Below are 26322 nucleotides of genomic sequence, written 5' to 3' on the forward strand. Positions count from 1 at the left end.
GAACCCGATAATTATGGGGCAATGTAAAAGGGGTATTAGGTAGACATTAATAATAGGCACCTGTCCTGCAGTTAACTGTTCCTGGTCCTTAATAGGTGAATAATAATAACTGTGGCAATATGGTATGGAAAGTCCTATATGGCAATGGGGAAGATGTACTAAGGCTTGGAGAGTGATAAAGTGGAGAGAGATAAAATGGCAGCCAATCTGCTCCTAAATGTAATTCTTCAAAACACAGCCAGTAATATGACAGTTAGGAGCTAATTGGTTGGTACCAGGGATGCCAATCCCAGGGCATTTTTTTAATCCCAAAGTGCAGGGGTGCAGTGGTGCCGATGAAAGTGAGTCAGTGGCCACGTGCAGGGGTGACGCCCAGGACCGGGCAGGCAGCAGTTGCAGGAGACACTCGCCCAGTGAGGAACGCTACCTATATGGTCATTCGTAATGCCTGCACTGCATATTCTTTTGAATATGGATATAACAATTCATGTCAGCTGGATGGCAGAGAGGGTGCACTATAATCAATTATGTGTTTTTTTAAAAGTCAGCCTTAAATACCTGTATATTTGTCTTCCGTCCCCTTGTCACAAATGGTGTTTGGACTTATTTTTTTCACTTTTATTTTACGTGTAACTAGTTTCCGGCAGTCATTACAACGATGTCAGAATCCCGACGGCTAAAAGCCAACATCGGGATCCCGACTGACTGGGGCTATTCTCCCTTGTGGGGGTTCATGACCCCTATAGAGGAGTCCCCCTTTATGGGGCTGCGCCACTGCCACCCTCCCGCTTCTGGTGTCACCCCTGCCATGTTGCGGGGCGAGCGCCCTGTGGCTTTGTTGAATTCGCCCCGCTGTCTGAGTCCTGGCAGTCGGGATTCCGACGTTGGACTAATGACTGTCGGAATCCTGACTGTCGGCGTGCTATGCCCAACCCGCAAGAAATTTACTAAGATGGGAGTTCTATTTTACATGGGATGTTGCCATGGGCAACCAATTACATACTGTCTATTATCTTCTCGTTCTACTCTGTTAAGCAGGCTCAAGGACTAACACATGGCATTAAATGGGGTTCTTATATATTGTGTAATATGGCTTCTAATGGATATATCTGTACACAGGATATTACTGACAATGGACGATTTTCTGTGATTTGCATGGCTGGTAGTAATGGGGGTTTTACATATGATATATAATGTATAGGAATATAATCATTCTCTAAGCAATGTGTGCAAAGGGCAACTTATGATCATGGAGGCTGGCTATGATGATGATGGCTATTTGCTGGACAGGAGAATAGTGCTCATTTGCTATGTAGTATAATGGAAGTCAATTACTGTGCAGGATAATATGGTCGTTGTTAGGTATGATGGTCCCTGTTTTACCGTCCAATATTTAAAGCAAATAGTCAAGCATTGGCAAAGTCATCTGAATACTTGGTCGCTATTACTCGCAGGAAGAGATTGTATATTGCCACTTTATGGGTCATTGCTGGGGCCTGGACTAAGTGCTGTGTACAGTCCTGGAGATAGGTTTCCAGAAGGACATTAATAAGATAGAAAAAAACAAAAAAAACAAGAAAGGATATCAAAATAGCGCACGGCATGCATACCTAATATGATCAGAAAAAGTACCCACAATGCATCAAGGAGAGAAGGGACAGAGGGGATATGATAGAAAGAATCAGATAATAATAATAATACACACACACACACACATGCTACACTCATACTCATACATACAAGTCATATACACACATACACACACACACGCACACATGCTACACTCATTCTCATACATACAAGTGGGATGCGGTCATTTGGTCTACTGCATTATGGTCGACAGTCATTAGGTCGAATCCATTAGGTCGACATGGTAAAAGGTCGACATGACTCTAGGTCGACATGGGAAAAGGTCGACATGATTCTAGTTCGAAAGGTCATTAGTTCGACAGGTCATTAGTTCGACAAGGTCATTAGTTCGACATTGTCTATGTCGACATTCACAAGGTCGACATGGAGTTTTTCACTGTTTTTTGAGCCAACATGTGCCGACAGGCGGTATTTCATGCCCTACCATCCACTAGGGCGTGGTGGGAGAATAAAATAGTGTGCCGAGCGCAGCGAGCCATGCGAGGGGATGCAGTGCACTTTAAACTGTGTCCATGTCGACTGTGTTGACATTCAGGTAAAAAAACAGTGAAAAACCCCATGTCGACCTTGTGAATGTCGACATAGACAATGTCGAACTAATGACAATGTCGAACTAATGACCTTGTCGAACTAATGACCTGTCGAACTAATGACCTTTCGACCTAGAATCATGTCGACCTTTTCCCATGTCGACCTAGAGTCATGTCGACCTTTTAGCATGTCGACCTAATGGATTCGACCTAATGACTTTCGACCATAATGCAATAGACCAAATGATACAAGTCATATACACACACACACGCACACATGCTACACTCATACTCATACATACAAGTCATATACACATATACACACATACACATACACACACACACACACACGCACACATGCTACACTCATACTCATACATACAAGTCATATACACATATACACACATACACATACACACACACACACACACGCACACATGCTACACTCATACTCATACATACAAGTCATATACACATATACACACATACACATACACACACACACACGCACACATGCTACACTCATACTCATACATACAAGTCATATACACATATACACACATACACATACACACACACACACGCACACATGCTACACTCATACTCATACATACAAGTCATATACACATATACACACATACACATACACACACACACACACACGCACACATGCTACACTCATACTCATACATACAAGTCATATACACATATACACACATACACATACACACACACACACGCACACATGCTACACTCATACTCATACATGCAAGTCATATACATACATACACACACACACACACACGCACACGCACACATGCTACACTCATACTCATACATACAAGTCATATACACATATACACACATACACATACACACACACACACGCACACATGCTACACTCATACTCATACATACAAGTCATATACACATATACACACATACACATACACACACACACACGCACACATGCTACACTCATACTCATACATGCAAGTCATATACATACATACACATACACATACACACACACACACGCACACATGCTACACTCATACTCATACATACAAGTCATATACACATATACACACATACACATACACACACACACACGCACACATGCTACACTCATACTCATACATACAAGTCATATACACATATACACACATACACATACACACACACACACGCACACATGCTACACTCATACTCATACATACAAGTCATACACATACACACACACACAGGGATTTAGGGGTCAGGCCGCCCCTAGGCACTACATTTTTGCCCCCCCCCCCCCCTCTATAATGCAACAGATTGATAACAGCAATGCACTGTAAAGAATACACCATCGTCCTGTGCAGTATAAGGTCACATATGTATAATGTGTAATTCAAGTGCACATTCTGGAACCTGACTCCTCATCAGACTCCCTGATTTTCCAAGCTATTCCCATCAGACTCCCTCCTTCGCCAAGCTCCTCCCATTAATCTCCATGATTTTCCAATCTATTCCCATCAGACTCCCTCCTTTGCCAAGCTCCTCCCATTAATCTCCCTGATTTTCCAAGCTATTCCCTTCAGACTCCCTCCTTTGCCAAGCTCCTCCCATTAATCTCCCTGATTTTCCAAGCTATTCCCTTCAGACTCCCTCCTTTGCCAACCTCCTCCCATTATTATCCCTAATTTTCCAAGCTATTCCCATCAGACTCCCTCCTTCGCCAACCTCCCATTAATCTCCCCTGGTTTTCCAAGCTATTCTTATCAGACTCCAGCCTTCGCCAACCTTCTCCCATTAATCTCCCTGAAGTTCTTCCAGTCAGACTCCCTTATTTTGCAAACTCCTCAGATCAGATTAGACTTCTTTATTTTCCAAACTCTTCAGACTCCCTCATTTGCCAAGCTTCTCCCATCAGTCTCCCCGATTTTCCAAGCAGCTACCTTATTTGCCAAGGTACTCACATCAGACAGAATACTGTTATAAATCCCACAGATGCAACATTGTTGCCAACACACATGTACTTCCACAACATACAAGGTTCAAAACAGCTGCACAACGTTAATGGTAAATTTTGCCACTGGATGTTTGGTAATGACCTTTATTGTGTAATGCTGGCCACACATCAGACCAACTTTCCTCCATCCAACTAGTTGGTTGGATGGAATAAAAATCTGATACTGGATAGGAGCAAATGTAATTTTTAATTGTCATTTGTTCCTCAAATATGAAAATGGACAACAACTGAGTTGTAGAATAAAAAACTTGCTGTCACAGACTTCAGTTATTGTTTGGTTCTTACCTGGTTTGTGACTTCTCCTGTCAGTTCAGCTCTGCTCAATGCTGCAGGAAGTTCTGCGTGGTCTGAGTTTTGCTAATTGATCACAGCGCCTGGGTGAATCCATGGTGCCAGGCAGTACTGTGTAACCTGACCAAGGCTTATTGATTAAAGCACCTGTGTGAGAGACATGCTCAGTCCTCATTGATTGAGGCACCTGTGAGTATCCAGTTCCTTGTGCTTCCTATAAAAGGCAGCCTCTGGCAGACAGACTCTGCCAGAGTATAGGCTCACAACCTGCTCCAGCGTCCCTTGTACTTTTACTGTGTTCCTGATCACCAGATACTGACTTTGGCTTGTTTCCTGACTATCCTTCGGCTTAATCCCTGTGTACCGTGAATCGTGGGTTACCTGTGTATGACCTCATCCTGCCTTCTGACCACTCTCCTGCCTGATCCTCGTGTACTGTACCCAATGATTACCAGTGGATGACATTGGCTTGCCTTCTGACTACTCTCCTGTCTGATCCCCGTGACTACCAGTGTATAACCCGGCTAAGATGCAGGGGCGTAGATACTGTAAGGCAGCCCCCACAACCACTTGGGGGAGCAGGGGCTGCGTGGGCGCCGGCACCCGCCCGGGCCCGGCACACACACTGACTGAGTCTGCAATCCTGCAGTCAGCCACACTGTGTAGAGCCTGGCTGCTGCTGCCCGTGCTGCCAGCCTAAGTACAGGCGAGTCGGCTTCGGCGCGGGCGTGGGCATCAGTAAAAAAAAAAGAAATCCCTACTTGGGTGACGGGTGGGCGGTCGCATGGGAGGAAGATCGGCAGCTGTCACCAGTGATCGGTGATCAGTGTGTCCAGCACCGGAGCGGTGGACAGTAGTAGAGCAGCGGCAATTACAACTTTAAAATAAAGTGTCAAATGACTGCACGGCTATTGATTGGCTTAGATAGAGCACTCTCAGCCAATCAGCGGCCTCCTTCCGCCGCTCCGGTGCTGGACACACGGATCACCGACGCTCGCCCACTGCGGTGCTGGACACACTGATCACTGATCACTGGTGACAGCTGCCGACCTTCCTCCCATGCGACCGCCCACCCGTCACCCAAGTAGGGATTTCTTTTTTTTTCTAGATGGGGAAGTAGTGATTATCAGAATTTTATCAGAATTTTCAGATTATCAGAATTTTTTTTTAAATCTATAAATATATGTGTGTGTGTGTGTGTGTATATATATATTACACACACACACACACACACACACACACACATATAGACTGTGTGATGGCCTGGCACTCCACACAGTGTTCAGCCGCTTTGGTGCCCCCCGCAATGATGAGGTACTATGTTCGGAAGAAGCAGTGGCACTCTGAAGTCTGATATACTGCAAAAATTATGTTTAATGGAAAAAAACAAAACAAATGTCTCAAAGGACCAATGTTTTGGGGCCACACTTGCCCCTTAAGGTGACAAAGTTATGTATGTGGCCCCGAAACGTTGGTCCTTTTGAGACATTTGTAGTTTGTGCATTAAATATACTTTTTTGCCATATACCAAACTTCAGAATGCCACAGCTTCTTCCGAATATATATTCATTTTTTGGTCTTACCAAAATGCCATGGGTGGGGGGGGGGGAGGGGGCCGCCACAAACTTTTTGGCAGGGGGGAGCAAAATTTATAGTTACGCCACTGCTAAGATGACTATGTGTAATCCTGAACCCACGCTACCTGTCTCCAAGAGGTTACCAGTGCCACATGGGGAACCTGCTCAGGGGACCGCGACCGGCATGTCCATAGCAGCGAAGCCCAAATCCCAACTGGAGGGGTCACTGGTGAACACCTATGGCGTGGTAAGACTCCACACCCCTGTATCAGGTCTAGCCAATCCCCGGCCTGGTGACCAGCGTAATGTACCTGAGACCGTGACACTTGCTTTATGAGCCTGATTTGTTCTATTACCTGAGAACTTCCCATAGTTCCTGCTCTGAGCACTTGCACAGTAGCAGCGGTATATATTTTACAGACAGAAAGTAATCATAAATTCATCAAGTTGGCTTTAAGGTAAGCAAAAACTAGTGATCAGCAACTTATTGGCTCCTATCATTCAGTTATTCCCCACTACAAAGGCCTACAGTATATATGTGTAAATGCGTCAGCATAAGAAGACTGCAGCCGTAACTATCAATTAGGTGCAATTGGTTCTCATTTACCTTAGGAGAGAATGAATAAGAGACAAAGTACAGTATCTACTACAATTGAATTTCTAAATAGGTATCATCAGCATTCGTCAATTGGAAAGTTGTGGAGGATCAGGATGGCCATCATGTCTGATTGTGTTATATTGTAAATTCCCTTTCCAAACATTTTATAACAGTGACATCATTCTACAAGTGGGCGTGGGTTATCTATACTCTGCTATGAAAGATGACGAATGAGTGTATAGTGGAGTTGTGCTCCTTATTATTAAACCTATCATGTAACTCTATAGTTTATTGTCTAAAGCTTCTGCTCATTTTGATGCAGTCTCTTCACTCACTTCTGCTCCTGTGTACGTTCTATATGCAGCAGTAAGCACATGCCAATTAATATTTTGACTGAATGTATAAGTCACCATGTATAGTGTTTTATTATTCACAGAGGTTCCATAGGAATATAGAACAAACAAGTTCCTTAAATACTGAATGATACAATCAAGTTCACCACTTCTGATAATGACCATATGCAATTAGCGGTACTTGTTTCCTAGCACGGTGCCCACGATATTACATTGTATGGCATCTTATCGCATCGCTTGCAGGCATATGGCATGCGATGCGATTCAAAATTGTATAAGCTCCAGTACGATTTTACAATTTATAAGCACCCTAATGGGTGATTATAATGTGAAATACACCCCCACGCCACCCCCACTATCAATGCCAACCAGAAGCGTGGCGAGTGCAGCGGTACGCGTCCTCCGACCTTTTCATATCCCCACTATCCACGTCGGCGTGGAGTTTATTTTAGATAGTATGGCGAGCCACCGAGCCCCGCGTGGGAACGCGTATTACTTCACATGTATTCCGCGTCCCTTCGCGGGGCTCGCTGCGCTTGCCACGCTTCGGGCTCGGTGGCTCGCTGTGCTCGCCACACTATGTAAAGTCAACTCCACGCCAACGTGGATAGTGGGGGTATGAAAAAGGTCAGAGGACGTGTACCGCCGCCCCTCACGGGCTCACTGCGCTTGCCACGCTTCGGGTTGGCGTTGATAGTGGGGGTGTTGTGGGGGTGCTTTTAACATTTTAAGCAACCATTACGGTGCTTATACCATTAATAATCTTATAGGGGGGCCATTTAACATTGAAAGCACCCATTAGGGTGCTTATACAATTTAAAATTGTATACCATGGCATTGTATGGCATTGTATGCCATATACAATGGTATACAATTTTAACATTGTATGACATCGGGGGCCATCGCGTCGCATCGCATACTATTGTATGCCTTATGGTATGCGATGCGATGGGCGCCGTGCTAGGAAACAAGTACCCAATTAGCATATTAATGTAGCAAATACAATGGGTAGGGTACCGTGCAAGAACATCCTTGATGGAACATGGTTGATCCCGAGTGGTTAAAGTGGGGGGAAATGGGGTGGAGCATGAAATGGTAGGGGGAAATCAGTTCCACCTCCACCATGACCCCACACAGTAATTCCAACAAAAAAGCCTGTCCCAGTATTTGTGGCATATATGTCTAAAGAGTACTACTGTGTAACGTAACTTGAATAAGGGGCACTACTGTGTGTCATAATGTGAATAAGGGGCTCTACATGCAGTGTTTTGTGAATATGATTGTGCTACTGTGTGTCGTAATCTGAATTGGGGGTACTATTGTGTGACCACATCTTCTTTCCCTTGTGAGCCTATGGCTCGTTTATAAAGTATGGGTGGAAGGGCACAAATTTACAATGTGGTGCCAGATACCCTGACACTGATCCAAGCTCTATCTATGGGGGGGGGGGGGGGGGGGGAAGGGCCTCCAGGACCACTTTAAGCCATGGTGCAAGGGGCCTATGTATAATAATCACGGTACTGCTAAACTTATTAACAGTCTGTATCACTATAGACAGTTTCACGTCGAATGAAATTATCATTATTATTAGTGTACATCGACAGAGGTAGCGATAAATGGCAGATTCGTGGTTGACACCAAGACATTAGTCTATGGGAAAAGAGTAAAAGGAGAGTGAATGAGAAGGTGCGTGGACATTGACTGGGGGAAACACGTGATGTGTATGAAATATTGAGCTTTGAGTGATATGTGGGAGACAGCTGACAAACAGGAAGTGACAGGCAGAAATCCGAGGGGGGAGATCAGAGGAAGAGACCGAGATTTCTGTATTTTCAGTATAGATGTTATCATGGAAGCTTAAGGAACTGATAAACTCAACAACATGGCCCAAGAACAAGACTTGAATTGACCCTAACGGGAATTTAGAGTTACGGGATGGTGGATAGTGAGTGTGGATATAGAGAACAAGTGGTTGGATATGTATAAGAGCTGTGTCTCAGAACCAGAGGGAGTGGAGAGATTCTAGGAGAAGAAGGTGCTGAATGCTGCTATGAGGTCATGGAGTTCAAGAATAGAGTAAAAACCAGATTGAATTGGATAAAATAGAAAGTGAATGGAGTGGAAGGAGGTGTGGCAGTTGTACAGCACCTGCCCATGCAGCTTGGAGCAATAGGGTTGGAGAGAGTTGGGATGGTAAATGGAAAGAGTGGCCAGGTTTTGGTTTCTTACGAATGCAGAAGACCAGAGCAGGGGAAGGTGCCAGAGAATGGAAATAGGTTGACCAGGTGGGCAGTGTGTGCACATTGCATATTCTTCAAGGGGTCAGGGCTGGGGGAGGCTGAATAGACTAGAGGCATGGATGTCTATTTTTGGATAGTTGTCCCTGGTAAACTCCAGAAGTGGCATTGATTTAAATGAAAAGGTCCCTGGTATCTCCTGACTAATATTTTGACTAGCCAGTACTTTCAGATGATGCAATTTTGCAGAATTCTGTATATTGGGCTAATTTAGGTTTATGCAATCCAACCGGCATAACGCCCAATGTTTGGGTTCTGTACATGCGGGGGATGGGTCCTGTGATCACAGCGCAGAACAGTGAACACCTATGCCTGATTGACAGGCAGATGCGTTCACAGGGAGAGCCAGGGGCAGGGGTGGCTGGTGTTTCTGGAAACGGGGTGTGTCACCCCCATTTTTTAGGAGTGACAGGGCCAAGCATTAAGTCACAAGATGCAGTTTCGTTGGCCTGGCAAGCTTGCCTACAACTGCAAGCCTAAGTAAGGTTAGACCGCTACAGTCACAGAGAGACATCGCAACCCATGGTCACGATGTTCTTCTTGAACTGTGATTGCATGGCACTTCTATGCGAACGCAAATGCAGGCAGGGTGTCGTATACACCTCCTTCTGTTTCAGCAATCCGCATATGATAAACTGTTACATGCGATCCAAGCAGAAACAAGCCCATTGTGTATTGTACCCCCTGCTCCGTTTGCTGTGTCTCTGACCTCCAGTGGGGAAACTATTCAATGACTCATTATTATCAAGAATATAAAATGAGACATGTTATTACAGGTTTATGCATATGTTACATTTGTTGCCCCGGAGATTTTAGGACTGCATTTTCTCCCTCATGGTATGATGGTTGGTGAGAATCAGGGTGCTCCCATCATATTTGCAAAAAGATGATGAGGTAGTCAGAATTTTCAAGGTGCCTTCAAAATACATATACCGGTAATTATAAAGAACATAAAATTGGAAAAACTAAAAAAATTAGGGAACATGTCCAAATGTAGACATGGGGCTTTATTCTGATTCCGAGGAAACAGGACCTATTGGAGTCACCCATCAGCATCTTTAGGCAAACTCCCTACAAAGTCCTTCACTTGCTTACATCGGTAAGGCTGAGTGTGCCAAGACATCCACATTTATTTCCTGTGCGTGCTCTCTTTCTGATTGGTGCATCCTTATCCTTAACCATAGGCTGCGCCATCAGAACTTACACTGTGACTAACCCCATGTGAGCGGTTGAGCTCTTGGGAACACAGGGGTAGATTTATTAAGCTCGGTGAAGTGATAAACTGTCTGGTTTTTATCACCGGCCAATCAGCTCCTACATGTCATTTTTCAAACCAAGCCTGTAGCTTCACAGGTAGGAGCTGATTGGCCGGTGATAAAAAACAGACAGTTTATCACTTCACCGAGCTTAATAAATCTACCCCACAGTCACTTGCATTGTCATGCCCATAATAAGCTCACTGAACGGCCCATTTTTGCGTGCGATAATAGCCGCCTTCCAGTCACTGTCCAGAATGCCCAGAACTTTTCCACCTTCTGTCTGTTACCATCTGTCCCGATCGGCTCCTTTGTGTATATTGTGAAGATATGGGCTAATTAGCTTGGTAGTGGAGTGTATTGGTGAAGTAGTGTCTTGGAGGTGCTTAGGGTGTGTTCAGTGTGTGCTGATGATATTACTGACAAGATCAGATCAACTTTACATTTAGCCTATTCAATCTATCTGACTGTTGGAAATTCTCTAAAGATCGTGAAGAGCGTTGGTCGGCGAAAAACGGACGCAGAATTACAAAAACAGGCAGCTAGTCCACAAGTGAAGCCTTTAAGGTGTGGCCACATGATGCGTTTCAATGGTTTGATTCGATTTTGAAATAAGCCAGAAGGGTTTGTAGGGCATTCTGTGACTTGTAGTCCGACCAGTGGCGTCCAAACTGCTTCCCTGCCCGAACATCCTGTACACAGTAAGCAATAGCCGGTCAATTGAATCAGTGGAGGGATTTGTTGTTTCTGTCATGGCTGACTCGCCTCTGGTGGTCAGCCAGTGAGCAGCAGCATGAATGTGCGTTGAGCGGGTGCCGGTGCCTACACAGACCCCGCTGCCGCTTGCTCCCCCAAGCTGCAGCTGGGGCTGCCTTACAGTAGTTACGCCACTGAGTCCCACAGAGACAGCACAGGTTTTATGCAGTACCTTTGTTACTACCTTTCATTTGGTTGGAACACATCAATACACTGTATGAATTTTCTTGTAAATGTAGGTAAAGCTCTCCCAAGGTCTTGCTCGTGTATAATTCAGTACATTACTAAGCACGTTCAACCGCCACACATCATTTTCCCCTTCTCCCCTCTTCTCAAGTGAATTTTACTAATCACAACACTTTATTGTCAAGGTAAATAGATGCTGGGTTTAATCAATACGACCATCCATCCTGATCCACACTTAAGGTAACTCAAGTCAACTGTAAACAGTTCAGTATGTGGATAATTACAGGGGAGGCTGCAATTTACTCACAGCTAATTCCCCTGCCTTCTCTTCTAAAGGAAAAACTTATAAGATCCAAGATCAACTTCCTAAAGCTTTTCATGATTTAGAAACCCCCCCTCCCCCCCACAATATTCTTAGGTGAATTTATGGTTCTCTGCCCAACATCTGGACAGGTGTTGGGCTCACAGAATCCCCAGCCCCCAACAATAATGGCTTAAAAATGTTAGCATTACATGCACACCAGGAATGAAGAATATTGTACTGTGTACTGTGCCAGGATAACATCTCTGTATATTCATTACTGAGAAATGGCTGGGCAATTAAGCATCCACTTTTCTACGTTCGATGTAGATGTTTGCAATTCCGATCCTGCTAGGGACATGAGTGACATATTGCAAATGATTTCAGGATGTGTCTATAAGTAGGTAAAAAACAAAACACTTTTCTTCTGAACTGGATTGCCGAGAGCTCATTGAAAAATCATACGCAGTACAGCCACCATTTTTGGGGGGGTCTCATTTTAAAGCATGGAGGGGGGGATAGAATTGTGTGCCAAACGCAGTGAAAAATTATGCAGAATGGCGAACGCAGCGAGTCATGCGAGGGGACGCGGTCCACTTTGACGGTGTCCATGGCGACTATTTTGACATTCTGGACAAATAAACGTGAAAAATCATGTCAATATTTTGACTGTCTACCTAGCCATTGTCAACCTTCTAACCCTATCGTACTTAACTATGTCGACCTATTTTGTGTATCGACCTACAGTAAGTCACATCGACCTTCTGTGGTCCACCCAATGCATGTAGACCTAATATGGCAGCTACTAGAAAATTGGATCAACTGTAAACTGTAGGTTGTCAACAAAATTTTTTAAATTGTCAGTCCACCTTGTCGATGCCCTGTTCTCTATAATTCCGGGTATGTACTGGGGATGTCAGATCTCTAAAAGTTGCCAGGCAGTCAATACCATCTCCTGTGCTGCTGGGTGATGTTCTGGACCTTGTATCAACAAGCACTATCTGTAACTTGCAGGGATCATTAATTGCTTATGTATAATGATGAGTAGGGGAAGCACAAACCATCTTTGTCTTGGTCAGAATCAGTGGTGTAATGATGGAGGGTGCAGGAGATGCAAATGCTAAGGGGCACGGCGGCTTGGGGGGCGCCAAGGCAATCCCTGCACCCTTTTGATTATTTTTACCCCAGCTGCGCATTTAACGTGCCTGCAGCCCCGGTGAGCAGCGGACTGGACACTGCGCCAGGGAGAGGAACACCCAGCACGGTGAGCGGCACCAGGAGACCTCGCTGAGGACTCGTGGAGAGCAAGGCACTGTGAGCGGGATGGAGCAGGAAAAGCCATGCCCGGGAGAGGAAGACTCGGCGCAGTGAGTGACATCAGGAGACTGCGGCGGGGTGAGGGAGAAGCTGTGAGCGGGATGAAGCAGGAAAGGCTGTGCCGGGGAGAGGAAGGTGAAACACTGCAATGGGGAGAAGGAGGTGTGGTGAGCAGGAAAGTACACAGGTAACACTGTGCCTTTGAACAGGAGCCCTGCACTGCCCGCTTCAGCTGAGAGGTACACGCCCCTACACAGTCCCCGCTGTACTTGGGAGAGGTGGGGTGGATTAGATGGGACAAATTGATGGCTGTCACAAGCTTTCAATTCCTTGCCCTCCCTTCTGCCACTGACACCCCCTCCCACTCTCCCTCCCCCTCTCCTCCACCCCCTCTCCCTACACCTCTCCTCCTATATCCCCATCATGGAATCCTCTACTCCTTCCCTCTTTTGTCCTCTGTTCCCACCCCCCTCCTCTACCCCCTCTATTCCTCTACTAGCCCCTCTCCTTCTTTACTCCCCTCTCTCCTCCTTTACCAACCCCTCTTCTCCTTCGTTCTCTCATTCCTTTTTTTCATGAACCCCCACTCTCTTTTCCTGACCACCTCTCTCTCTCTCTCTCTCTCTCTCTCTCTCTTTCTCTCTCTGTCTCTTACTTGCTCCCATGAGACTTTGCAGAAGAGGTCAGAGGCTGAGAGGCTTGTGCTGAGCTCTGCTTAGTGAAGCTCAATATATGCTTCTCAGGCCCATGGAGGAAAGCAGCAGCAGGACATGATATGTAACTGGCACTACTGGGGACATGAAATGTAACTGGCACTACTGTGGACATGATATGTAACTGGCACTACTGGGGACATGGTATGTAACTGGCACTACTGGGGACATGATATGTAACTGGCACTACTGAGAACATGATATGTAACTGGCACTACTGGGGACATGAAATGTAACTGGCACTACTGTGGACATGATATGTAACTGGCACTACTGGGGACATGGTATGTAACTGGCACTACTGGGGACATGATATGTAACTGGCACTACTGAGAACATGATATGTAACTGGCACTACTGTGGACATGATATGTAACTGGCACTACTGGGGACATGGTATGTAACTGGCACTACTGGGGACATGATATGTAACTGGCACTACTGAGAACATGATATGTAACTGGCACTATTGGAGACATGATATGTAACTGGCACTACTGAGGACATGATATGTAACTGGTACTACTGAGGGCATGATATGTAACTGGCACTACTGAGGGCATGATATGTAACTGGCACTAAATATGTGCAGGGAAATTATTGCTTAGCATTCAAATTCAGTATCTGAGATAGGATACAAACTTTGTTTCATGTTTTGGAACCTTGCTTCATGCACACATGAAATATATTTGTGTGTATTTCATGTGGTTGATGTGTTTATACAACATAAATGCACGATACCTTAAGAAACATCACTGAAATATACAAATATTCTGAAATATGGAATAATCCGTTATGCAAAATTCTTCTGGTCCTGAGCATTTTGGATAAGGAATACTCAACCTGTATATATACTGTACACAGTAAAGTTTATGCGGGTTGGGATCATTTGGTCTATTGCATTATGGTCGAAAGTCATTAGGTCGAATCCATTAGGTCGACATGCTTAAAGGTCGACATGACTCTAGGTCGACATGGGAAAAGGTCGACATGATTCTAGGTCGAAAGGTCATTAGTTCGACAGGTCATTAGTTCGACAATGTCATTAGTTCGACATTGTCTATGTCGACATTCACAAGGTCGACATGGGGTTTTTCACTGGTTTTTTTTACCTGAATGTCAACACAGTCGACATGGACACAGTTTAAAGTGCACTGCATCCCCTCGCATCGCTCGCTGCGCTCGCTATGCGTCGGGCACGGTGCCTCGCTACGCTCGGCACACTATTTTATTCTCCCACCACGCCCTAGTGGATGGTAGGGCATGAAATACCGCCTGTCGGCACATGTTGGCTCAAAAGACAGTGAAAAACTCCTTGTCGACCTTGTGAATGTCGACATAGACAATGTCGAACTAATGACCTTGTCGAACTAATGACCTGTCGAACTAATGACCTTTCGAACTAGAATCATGTCGACCTTTTCCCATGTCGACCTAGAGTCATGTCGACCTTTTAGCATGTCGACCTAATGGATTCGACCTAATGACTGTCGACCATAATGCAGTAGACCAAATGACCGCATCCCGTTTATACTGCCTTTACTCTTTGTTTTGACCAGTGTAATATTCTCCCATGCAGTTTGCGGCCAGTAATGACAAGTGGGAGGGGACCCCCTGTCCAAAGTGACCCGGGCCCCACTGAAGGCTTAATCCGGCCCTGCTTCTAGGTCTGCATGAAGCTTCACAACAGAATTTTTGGATTAGAGTATAAATGTTACAACAATCAAATTGTCTCCATCTCACCGGAATATGGCATACGTACTGAATATATAGCTAAACAATGCTAACCAAATATGCATAGATATTAGCCACCATGTGGTAGTGTTTGCAATGAGTCAGATTACCCAGGATAATGCACGGACCAATAGGATTTGTCATAATGGCAACCAGTGTTCCTAAATTCAGTACAAATGTTAGCAATTTTGTACAGAAACAAGTAATGTATATAATATTATAGAGAGCGGTAATCCTGAGACAAAGATACAACTGTACAGTATAGTAGGTAATAATAGCAATCTCAGAGATATCTGCTAGTAAACTTTCTGAATAATCATATAAGCACTGAGCCTCAAGCTATGATAATATACTTGAGGGAAAACTGAAATCCTGTGTAATCTAGTACGACAGGTTTATGCACCATACACAAATAGCGCAGTGGCTGTACATTAGAAGAACTCCAACTCCTGGTTTTCATATATAAAATCCATCAGGAGCAGAACTCTGGGAGGCAATGGAGTCATCTGCCGCCGGGCTCCTGCTCCCAAGGGGGCACCTCTCCTCTCCTGCTAGTTTCAAAAACGAATAAATCAGTTAATTGAAAGCCATTGATATCCCTTCTGTAACTGATTTCTGAAAAATATATATGTGTTCTTTCGCTCTCACTCTCTATCTCAATATATACGTGTGTGTATATAAAACACATATATTTCAGAACAGACACATACACTATTATATCATCTAAGGTTGGGGGGGGGGGGCACCAATATATATCTTGCCTCCGGGCAACTGTGACAAACATACAGTACGCCACTGAAAACCATATACACAGGGATACTGTTTCCTCCTGAGCTAAGGGTGGGTGGCTGTGAGGTACCTACTGTCCTGAACCTCTAACATCTACCCAGTGATGTAACTACAAGTTTTGCGCCCCCCCCCCCCCCCCCCCGCCAGTAAAGTCAGCAGAGAACACTGGCTCTGACAGATCTCTGTGCTGTGCTGAGCGATCTGAGCGTTCTAGCATCGCTCAAAACGATCATCTCCCCTTATCGCTACGTGTGTAGGCTTTATTACAGTAGCTGGTGACCTTGGATAAATCTACCTTCTCTAGTCCCCTTAGCTAATACTTATATGATCATTTATTCTCCTGCCTGGACCTGCTCTCTGGATCTTCAGTGCCCAGTTCACAGCTCAAGGTGTTTTAGTCCATTATATATATGTCTGGTGGGTCCAACTCTACGATACCAGCAGAATAATACAAACCACAGAAACACAAGATCCTCAAGATCTACCAACAGTTCACATTTTCCAGGCCACCTAGCTGTTGCACAGGTGCAGTCATTACTAACTGTCACATTTTCAAACATGTGCTGCATTCATTCCTAACAGGGACATTCTACAGATCCACAGGTGGACTGGAATTTATGAACTGTTGGTAGATCTCGAGGACCGGTTCGGCCACCCCCGCCATACAAAGAAAGGGACCTCTGATGGAGCAAATGCCAATGAGGTCATGCCTAGAAACAAGGGTTTGCAGCATAGTTGCCTCCCCTCCTGCATTCTGCAGGAGACTCCCTGAAATAGCAGCAATCTCCCTCTCTCCCTCATTAGTCTAGCAATCTCCCTCAGTTCACCTAGCCTACATTACACTGTTACATTTTTATGGAAAAATGGAAAGAGAGATAGATACATTTACATTGAACCATCAGCACCATTTCCCAGCACTTTACCAAGTATAGTATCTCTTACTAACTGCTTTGGTGCTCATCTACATTTGGACATAAGTGATTTTAAAAGATTCCTCTCAGATGTAGCAGTACACACCCACGCTTCTAGGTGCCACGGTCACAATATCTTTCCACAATCTCTCCATATATGGAACTAGAGACACCCTTTGGGTGGAATATGACATGCCCCCTCAATGGGGCGCTGTACAAAATTATATTACCAACTATAATCTCCCTGAAACTAGTTTTCAAAAGTAGGCAAGTATGGTTTGCAGGCTGGATGAACAATGGCAGTGTTCATGAAGGTGCTGGAGTCTTGTCATGTTAAGAATAAAGAAAACAGAAAAAGGCAAATGATTTACATATTGTTGGAATCCGCCTCAGTGTACACATATATATCCGACTGGAAACAATATAGTGATACTTGAAAATGATTTTAATATTAATACAGTAGAGGAATATATGTTTTCATTGAACTTATTCTGTGGGAATTTTCCATATTATTTCTTGTTTGTATCCTCCTCAGTGTGTTTACAGTTCAATTTTCAAAAGTTCAAAGATAATCACTTCCTGTTAACGGTAAACATTCTATTTCAGCCACATTTGAGAACAAAAACCCTTGCAAACCACCCAAATCATTTTCGGAGGTAATATGATAACCTCTTCATCGTCTTTTATAGGGTGGGCAAATAGAAAGGTTATGTTGTGTCGGTTTTTGAAATGCACATTGAACTGGCTTAAACCCATCCGCCTTACTTCCCCAAGAGAAAACTAATAAACAACATAAACTCCAATGCGTGCCTAAGTGGAAAAAAACATTCTAAATGCACAAAAGAATAATTTGAGCTACTTAATGATATGCTTTATTTGTAGCTTAAATGAGTGCTCTGTATCTCCGCTCACCGCTGATCACAGGTAAAACTTATGAAAGAAAATTGAAATTACAGAGAGCATACGGAATGCAATCACAAAGATAACAAGGAACCAGTTATAAACCAGCAGCTATTTAAGCACTTTAAAGAGAAATCTTCATAGTATCCTCTGGTCTTGATTGACAAAACTTTCTTAAACTATTCCAAGCAAACTACAGTTGCAAAAGACTGAGGATCTATGATTCATTGTACAACGTTACTTTTCACAAATTATTATCCGATTACTCGAGGACTGATGTGGAGATCAGAAATGCAATATACAATTCACGTGAGCAATTAATTGCTCCTTCATCTGCTTCATTGCTCCACAGATATTCAAGGCAACCAATACTGTCTAGAAATGGGATACGGTCGTTAGGTAGACACTCTGAAGGTCGACATACATTAGGTCCAACACTAAAGGTCGACAGGGCGTAGGTCGAATCGTTAAATAGGTCGACATGACCAAGGTTGACAGGGGCGGAAAGGTTAAAACAAGTATTAAGTCAACGGGTATAGATCATAGGATAGACAGCAACTAGGTCGACAAGCATTAGGTCAACACCACTAGGTCGACATGCATGAAGATTGACATGCAGGAAGGTCTTCATGACTGAAGGTCGACATGGATTAGTTTGACAGGGTCATTAGGTCGACACAAGCATCAGGTCGACATGTGCAAGGTTGACAGTCAAAAGGTCGACACATGGTTTTCCACGTTTTTTGTTCCGATTGTCGATACAGTCGACATGGACACTGAAACATTGCACTGCGTCCCCTCTCATGGCTCGGTGCGCTCGCCATGCTTATGGCGCATTATTTGATTCTCCCACCACGCCCTAGTGGATGGTAGGGCATGAAATTCCGCCTGTCGCCACATGTCGGCTAAAAAAAAAAAGGTGAAAAACCCCATGTCGACATTTTTACTGTCGACCTTCCCCATGTTGACCTAAAGCTTGTGTCAACCTAATGGCCCTGTCGACTTAACCCATGTCGACCTTCAGTCATGTCGTCCTTCATGGACCTAGGGGTGTTGACCTAATGCTTTTCAACCTAATGTTTGTAGACCTAGTGACCGTATATTAGGTTGACAATGGGAAGGTCGACAGTCAAAAGGTTGACATGAGCTTTTCATGTTTTTTTACCGACTTACTGACAGGTGGTATTTCATGCCCGAAGCGTGGCAAGCGCCAGGAGCCATGCCGGAGGATGCGGTACACTGATATGGCGTCAATGTCCATTCACGTTGAAATTCAGGACAAGAAATAACCTCGTGAAAAACCCATGTTGGCCTTTTGCCTGTCGACCTTCCCGTTGTCGACCTAATACTTGTGTCGACCTTCCGACCCTGTCAAGCTTAGCCATGTTGACCTATTTCATATGTCGATCTTTAGTGGTCAACCTAATGTATGTAGACCTTCATTGTGTCATCACCCATACCCCTAGAAATTCATTCTTGGTCTTCATTTACTCCTTGGTGCCCGGACCGGTGGTAGGAGAATCATGGATTTGCTGAATTTTGCAACTAAGAAGACGGAACTAGAATAAGTAAATGCACAGTCAATATGAGAGCATACCTCCCAACAGTCCCGATTATCAGGGCCTGTCCCGCTGTCCCTCCCGCGGCCGGCAGTGTCCCGCGGTGTGGGGGGCTGTTGGGAGTCCCCCCTGTCGGCTGCTAAGCAGCGGGGAATAAATGCTATGCGCATGTGCACAGCGTCTATTCCCGCAGCCAGGGTCATGCCCCCATAGCGGCAAAATGGGGGCGTGGCCTCGCGGGGGGAGCCGCGAGTATAGACCACGCCCCCGAAATTAGGCCACGCCCCTCGAAATTTCCGACGCGCACAGCTACGTCCCGCCTCCAGCTCAGGCAAAGTTGGGAGGTATGTGAGAGTGTTGAGCTCTGTTACTCAGGAAGGTCTGTACTTCAGCTTTCTTTATACAAGTAGCTTGGACAAAATGTCCTAATAATAATTAGGTAAAAGTGCTGCTACAAATGTTTCCTCCAGAATGACGGCCCAACATCGTCTGGATCCGGTCTTGTACATTTTCAAATAAGGCATCTACTTTTTTATGTTATGGTAGGTAAGTGACAACAAAATGTAATAATGTAAAAAACAGGATGCGGTTAGTATGCTGGCGTTCGGGATGATAGCAGTCCAAATACCGCTGCCGAAATTCCATCTCACGGCAAGACAAGTGCAGGAATATCAACATGCCAACATCGGAATCCCAACTGACGGGGCTATTCTCCATCGTGGGGGTCCACGAACCCCATAGAAGGAGAATAGAATCTGTGTCGGGCACAGCAAGGGCTTCTTTGCGCTCTCCCCCCTATCGGAGTACTGGCGGTCAGGATTCCCATGCCGGTATACTAACCATAGGAATCCTGAATTGTTGGGCCGGTATACCATACCCATAGCTTCATCAGGGCTCCCAGGATAGCAGTATTATAGATAAAATGTAAATAAAATAACATAGTAACGCACTGTTTGATATCTAATAAAAGAAAACTTTTAATAAACATACAAAGATAAAAGTGTATTAAGACATAATACACATTAAAAAAGTCAATGTGAAATCCTGCATCATTCAGTATAGTTTAAGCAGGTATATCACCACCTGGCATCCAAGAAGGGTGATAACTTGGTTCCATGTAGATACCATCAGACGGTGGGTCCAGTGTTGCTCTCACTCCAAAGTGCATCAAATATGAAGTACACACCTGTAAAGCCGAGAGTAAACAATAGAGGCAAAAATCAATTGGACAAGAAACATCAGCAGATCATGTCCATAGTTGCCAACTTTTTGGCTGCTGCCTATGGAAGAGCACTGCCAGGTCGGCATACTGTTGGAAGTGCAGAGGGCGTGGCAAACACAAGGGTCAAGGTGCCCACACACGTTGCTATTTGTGCAAGATCGCCTTCATGTACTTTTTTGGCTTGTGATATGAACTATGCGGGAGCACGCATCGCATCGCATGCCAAAAGTAACATCAGTGTGGAGGCGTGATGCTGTAAAATGGAGTGATGTAGGCCATGTCTGCATGATCTTATTGATGCACCCCACTGTACAATGGCATTGTGCAGTGGAGGGTGGGGTTACGATAGCGCAAATCGCTTCATCTCCAGCTGGGTAGGCTCCTAAACTGGCTATGGGAGATTTGTCTACTCTTCCAGGTGGCTGGGAGTGCCACTTAGTCTTCAGGAGCCTCCTGGCAGTTTTGGTAGATTAGGAAAGTATGATCATGTCTGAGAATACAACTACTATTTCTTACTAGAAATCAAATGTATATATATACCCCGTTACTGAGCAGCGGTGAGTGCCGGCCCTTCTGTGACTGTGTATATATATATATATATATATATATATATATATATATATATATATATACCAACGAAAAAAGCAACACTTCAGGACTTGTGACATAAAGAACTGACTCTGTGAAATTCTACGTTTCGATTTGCGTACAAACCCTCATCAGGAATGATGAGGGTTTGTACGCAAACCGAAATGTAGAATTTCACAAAGAGTCAGGGGTGAATTTATGAAGCTTGGAGAAGTGTTATCTATCCCCATAAAGAACGTTATGAGCAAGGTGATAATGGTTCAGCCAATCAGCTACAATATGTAAATTGACAGGTAAGAGCTGATTGGCTGAACCATTATCACCTTGCTCATAACGTTCTTTATGGGGATAGATAACACTTCTCCAAGCTTCATAAATTCACCCCTCAGTTCTTTATGTTACAAGTCCTGGAGTGCCGCTTCTTTCATTGGTATTTACAGGTATGCTGTTGAGGGCGTGAGTGCCGAATCAGCACGTATATATATATATATATATCCACACACATCATTAAATGAAAAGGAATAATGGTACTTGTTTAGTTTCACGGCAGCCGATATATCAGATGCGATATCGTCGCTATATCGGCCGATCCGATGCGATTTTTTACCTGTTCATAATCCTACTATCCACTACGCATGGAGTTGATTTTATATAGTGTGGCGAGCGCAGCGAACCACCGAGCCCGAAGCGTGGCGAGCGGGGCCGCGGATTACAGCGCTCGCCACACTATATAAAATCAACTCAATACGTAGTGGATAGTGGGGTTATGAACAGGTAAACAATTGCATCGGATCGGCCGATATATATCGGCCGAAATCGCATTCGATATAATGGCCGTCGTGAAACTAAACAAGTACCGGAATAATTATATCTTTACAATGATTGTACTGAGGAGGTATTCACATTACCCCCTCCCCACACATAGCTAAGATACACCACAAACACACTCCTGGACCTCAGCACACATGTTTTACATTGTCCATAGCCCTTTGCAGGCCGCTGTGTTTATCATCTAAATAATACTGCGATGAAAATGTTTAACTCATTAAATAAAACCAGCTATTACTTTAGCAAATATTTATCAACCTAGGTGCACGTAGAGGTCACTGTTCCCTGCAAAGTCTGCCTTTAATATAAAGTCCTCAAAAATCTCTGTTAACCTTTGTTTTTAAATAAAAAGAGAATAAATAACGTGAAAACAATCTCCAATAAAATGCCGTATATGGCAATTTAATGAAATGAGGTGTTTTATATAATAGGAGGCTTTAAGCAGAGGCCAAACACAGCAGAGCTATGTTTAAAGATACGGACAGACGCTTTATAATGACATGTTCTCCGTCGGCATCCCTTTATTCTGGAAATGTATTACGTGATAACAACTTTCATGTGACTTTTGCCCTTATTCTGGTTGGTGCGGCCAGAGCCGCACACGGGGCTCCAGCCGCACAAACCAATCCCCGCCCACCCTACGGATCGCCACGGCCGTCCGTACACGGACGGCTGGCGATCCGCATAAAAATGGTGGAGGCGTACGCCTCCACCATGGTGGGAGCTGCCCCCTGCATTCGATGGTCGTCGACCATCGAAGGCAGGTCCGCACGCCGCGGCAGCTCCCGCAAGCTGAGACCACACGGACAATCGTCCGTGTGGTAGCTTGTATGGGGGCTGAAAGCTGACATCCGGCGACGTCAGCTTTCCGCCCCCATGAGTTGCGTCATGGCCTCATTACCATGCATACGCCCCGCGTTTGCATGGGAACGCCCATGAAACGCGGGGCGTACACATAGGGAAATGAGGGCATGATGCCTCTCACGCCCCTATACGCCCCCTTTGCGGCGGACGAAATACGTCTGCGGCGAAGGGGGCTGCACATGCGCAGATTGACCTCTGCGCATGTGCAGTGTAAAAACATCGGCGGTACGGCCGCACGCGGGCCGTACCGCACGAACAAGAATAAGGGCCTTTATTAGGAAGGATGCACAAAATCACAGGACGGAGGTTCCGTGGTGCAGACACTATGGAGAAAATGGACAAGTTTGCTAATGCTGAGAGAAATGAATGCAAATGTTTGGTTTTCTTTATATATATTTGACCATGTCAACCTTTTTCATGTGTCGACAACTTGACTGTGGATCAATAGTGGTCGAGCTATTGATTATAACTCTAATTACTGTTGACCGCACCCCAGGGGCGAATTTAGGGGTCAGGCCGCCCCTAGGCACAATTTTTGACCCCTTCGCACAGAACAATACTGGTATAGCTTTGGTACACACTTGGAGGCACCCACTTTTAGCATGACAATTTATTAGCACTTACTGTTTAAAAGAAGGGAGACAAACAGTTAAAGTGCTCCAGTCCAGGCAGACACATTCCGTTCGCCCCGTGTGTAGCAGGCAGCAGCATGATGACAGAAGGGAGGGCTACGTAACCAGTGTACTGCAGGGAGAATAGTTCCGTGCCGCTTGCAAGGAACAGAAAGTAACTAGTAGGTAAGTTTGTGTGGACGGGCTCCGGAGTTACAGGCTGTCAGTGTGTGACTCTAAACAGAGCAGGCATATTGCCTGTATGGTCTGCACGGAGGGAGGGAGGGACGGGACTGTGGCTTCAGGCTGTCAGCGCTGCTGCCCAGAGAGCGACAGGTACAACGGCAGCCGACAGCAACGCTGAGGGGATGCAGAGAGGCTAGAGAGCTCCTCCCTGCACTGAGGAGCGGTGGCGTGAGCGGTCACTCTGTAAAAGTCAGTGTCAGACTGACAAACTGAGTGACAGCAGGTGCCTGGCAGCTGCCACCCTTGACAGGTGCCGCCCCTAGGCCCGTGCCTCACGGGCCTAGTGATAAATCCGGCCCTGCCGCACCCCGCTCAGCCTATGAAAGAGGCGAGACATACAGTGTGTGTGTGTTTGGGGGGGGGGGGGGTGGGCGGGCTGTGAGTACTAGTACAAGTACTAGAGCCAGATTTGCACACAATATATGAGCCACGGGGTACATGCTGGCATTATACACATGTATACACTGGGGATTCGCCAGGTGAGGCACTGCCTCGCCTGCCATAGACTTTTTCCTTCAGAGTTCTGACTATAGAAATGATTAGCACATTAAAATGATTAGCACATTAAAATGATTAGCACATTAAAAATAAGATTTTTTTATTTATATATTCTTTGTATTTTTGACATACTTTATAAATTCAAACCGCCAGCATATACGCTAGTATGACAGGAAAGGCTGTGCCTCACCTGCCTCACCCCACCGCAAGCCACTGAGCAGGACACTATGGAAGCCGTCCACTCCATTGCTCATCTGCTGGTTATACCAGCAGATGGTTGGCCGAGCTAGCGATGATGCGGGAGCGAGCATCAGCGCTTGCTGATCATCACTGCCCCGTACAAGCAAGTAAACAGCTGCTTTCAGCTCAGAGTCACCAAGTGTGTATGGGCCTTAAGACGTATGTTGGATTTCAGAAATTTGGTATGGAACAAACGGAGATGATGTCATCTCCAAGTGCCGCCTCCGTCTACACTGCGGGTGGCGGTGTAAATCCCGGATCCGACCCGGCTTGGATCCTTCTTCCAAATGCCGGGTCGGGGTCGGGATTTTTGGTGTAAAAGGGGTATTAGTAGCTAGTTGAATGCAGTCCATAGCAGAAGAGTTGGCTGACAGATTAGTCTTCATTGATCTCCTTATGTTTCCCTTCTGAATAACTCCTGTATAACTCCAGCTTTGATATAAATATTGTAATATCACTTAGAATCTGACTCTTAGTCAGTCACTTGAGGAGACATCTCCTGGCTGGTTAGCATTACATTACTGCCTTATCTGTATGGTATGGTAGCTAGAGGATAATATTTGTTGATGGCCCAAGATTTGTCGCATGAGACATTGAAGCCCATACAAAGATTATTTGGTTTAAAACTGAGTAAGCTTCACCCTGTCTCATAGCATTTGGGAAAATGGCTACAGCAATAGTCACTTCCTCAATATTAAATATCGGACTGAACCATCTTGTGTGAAGCCTTTGCTGTTCATTCGTGGTGTCTCAGTATTCAGGGACACCCTTGTATTGCTTCCACTGTCATCCTGGTCAGGACCTTTTCCCATTACCGCAGGTGCCTATGGCACTTACCTGCTGAATACAATCCTCTGCCGGTAAGAATCAGAAGGATGTTACAAGAAAGCACATACACTGGATCAGATTAAGGGGGTTATTCTGGTTGATTCGCAAGGATGCAAATTTGCAGCCTTGCGAGACCACCAATCCCTGCCCGACAAATGCCGGGCCACCCCCCTTCGCAGCATGTGTTCCCAGAATGCAAATAAAGGTGCACGCATATAAAAGGGATTTTCAAGTCACTTACATATGCGTGCAGGCTGGGACGGAAATGGGCGGGCAGCTGACTTCCGGTGCCCGCCCCCCGTACCCACGTCATGACCTCATTACCATGAGAACACCCGGCGTTCTCATGGGAACGCCCATGAAACGCTGGGCGTTCCCTTATGGCAAAGGGGCTGCCCGGCGCCCCATGCCCCTCTCTGCTCCCTACCCGCTATGTTGGGTGCGTTCGCCATGGGTGCACGCACACTGTGTATGCACGTGTGCAGAAATGTGCATGTGCACAAAACACATTGCTTCCCGTGCGAACACAGACTAGCTGCGTACCGACCTGAATAAGGTCCAAAGTCTTAGTCTTTATTTTTGCAGTAGGTGAACAGCAAACAGGTAAAGCAGCACAGCGACAATGGTTACAGCATTGCAGCATACAGGCGTCACAGCATTGCAGC

General features: G+C 45.3%; 1 protein-coding gene across 1 annotated transcript in view; it reads left to right on the forward strand.

The window, feature by feature from the left end:
• OLA1 (Obg like ATPase 1) overlaps positions 1-26322 on the forward strand; it is a 181720-nt gene that overhangs the window by 5757 nt on the left and 149641 nt on the right. The window lies entirely within an intron of this gene.

The sequence above is a fragment of the Crinia signifera genome, chromosome 7, assembly GCF_055691185.1.
Source record: "Crinia signifera chromosome 7, ASM5569118v1, whole genome shotgun sequence".
In the NCBI taxonomy this organism is placed as follows: Eukaryota; Metazoa; Chordata; class Amphibia; order Anura; family Myobatrachidae; genus Crinia; species Crinia signifera.